Source organism: Mandrillus leucophaeus, unplaced genomic scaffold (assembly GCF_000951045.1).
Source record: "Mandrillus leucophaeus isolate KB7577 unplaced genomic scaffold, Mleu.le_1.0 Scaffold372, whole genome shotgun sequence".
In the NCBI taxonomy this organism is placed as follows: Eukaryota; Metazoa; Chordata; class Mammalia; order Primates; family Cercopithecidae; genus Mandrillus; species Mandrillus leucophaeus.
The window spans coordinates 529,449-531,581 of record NW_012103943.1 but is presented as its reverse complement, the minus strand read 5'-3'; positions in this window follow the sequence as shown (position 1 = coordinate 531,581).

Genomic DNA, 2,133 nt, shown 5'->3' with positions numbered 1-2,133 from the left:
CCCCCCACCCCGTCCATGAGGTGTTGTGAGGTGAACGAGGTGGGGCAGGAAAGTGCCTGCGTGCTGTGGTGGCCCCCAGTGGCAGCTGTCATGCCCTAGCTCAGGTGGGCCCAGTCCTGGAGGTGGTTGCCTCTTGGGAAGTCATTTCTACGTTCTAGGTCCCCTTTGTGTCCTTTGCCAGAGAGGGTAAGTCGGTGAAGCTGGGTGGTGACCAGGCTGGACTTGAAGCAGGGCAGGGCCTAGGGAATGTGGGGGGCCCAGAAGCTTCAGCCTCCACTCCACACCTATCCTGAGGCTGATGCTTCTCTAGACATGACGTCTCTCAGATGGCAGTTTTTGTCCTGTGAAGACTCCTGGCATAATCTCTCAGCACCTCAGTTTCCTTATTTATAAAAGGAAGTTATAAATTCCTCCCTACTAATGAGTTTCCTGTCCCTGGAGGTTATCCAAGGCAATTGGATAGATTACATTTTTTGACATCTCTGGGTCTGGATGGTGGCATTTTCTCCTTATATCTGAGCTGGGATATAAGGAGAATTCAATATCATGAGAAAATAACTTATCTCGAGAACCTGCTCCTTGCAGGCCGGGTACTTGGTGCATTACAAGTATGGCATTGGTTAGAGTCACCACAGCAATCCTGGGAAACTGGTGCCATCAAATCCCAATTTACAGATGAGGAAACTGAGGTTCTCAGAGGTAAATGATTGCCATGTGGTCACACCGGTAGGAAATGCCTGTGCAGAGACTGGAACCAGGTCTGCCCGCCTCCAGGGTGCTTCTGGTTGTATCGTGCTGGCCCCAAAATATGACTGTATAAGTTGTGGCATAGCACAGGGCCTGGCACATGGCACGTGCGCGATCAGCACTGGCTTCTTGTTCCACGTGTCATAGGAAGGGCTGCTACAAAGCACTGGAGAAAGTGAGCCTGAAGGCTGGCAGCAGGGTTGGGGTACTCTTTCCAAGAGATTTCTCTCAGGGTCTGGAAGGAAGGAAGGTCACTACTCAGTACTACATAGGATGCCGATGTCAGACTGACTCACCCCAGTCCACCAATTTCTTTGCTTCCTCCATCACCTTGTCCCGGTTAACCTTGTCTTTATTTATCTCAGTCTAGGCTAATTCTCCTGAGCTCACAGGCACATCCCACTCTCCATTCTAGGCTGATGATTAACTACCGACCCTCCCAGGCGACATTCCATGGGAAAAACAAGACCAGCTGTGGTCCATCTCCGCCAACACCCCATAGTAAGGGAAACAGGATTAAGTTCCAATCCCAAAGATTTAATTCAGACTTGAGGAAGAAATCCCTGATGATGGGGAAAAGGGTGTCCCAGCAGGCTAGAGAGGTTCCTTTGCCAAAAAATGTTTTAAAGAAGAGGAGTACATCCAAATGAAAGCATGGAGATATGAACAAAGCCTCTCTCATGTGCAGAGATATTCATCAACAGTCAGAAAGTGCCTAAATGTCCAACAGTAGGGAATCAATAAAATTAGGGGACGCACATGTGACCACCAAAAGTTGAGAGTTTTTAGTGAATGGAAACATGTTTTGCATCGGCATGCAGATGGCAGGGTCCCAAAAATGTGGCAAGAGCTTAGAAAAAAGACTGGAAGGAAATAGGCTAAAGAGTGTTAACAGTGTTTGCCCATGGATGGTGGGGTTGTGGGAGATGTGTTCCCTGACTACTTTTTCTTGACTTTCCAGATTTTATGCAATGAGCATGTTCTTTAATAATTAGTGGACTACCTGGCTTCGAGTTCTGAGAGCAGGGAGGAGGGTGCCTGATTGAAAAAAAGGTAACTTATGGTTCAGTAAGGGTGCACTGTATCTGAGGGTGCCCTGTCTCAGGCCTACAATAAAGACTGAATTGTCTCTAAAAGGGTTCAAGTAGTGTTTTCCAGGTTGAAATTTTCACCATCTTCTTGTCTCCTGTCTTGTCCCCTCCAATTCTGATACATCCTTTTATCCTATTGTCAATTTGGTAATACAGAGCTGAGGCTACTGCTCCCCTGCTCAGAAATATTCCAAGACTCCTCATTACCAAATGGATCAAGACCAAAGTCCTCAGACTGGCATACGTGGCTCATGATGGTCTAGTCTCTGGCCAGCCTTCTCGCCTCCAGCTACCC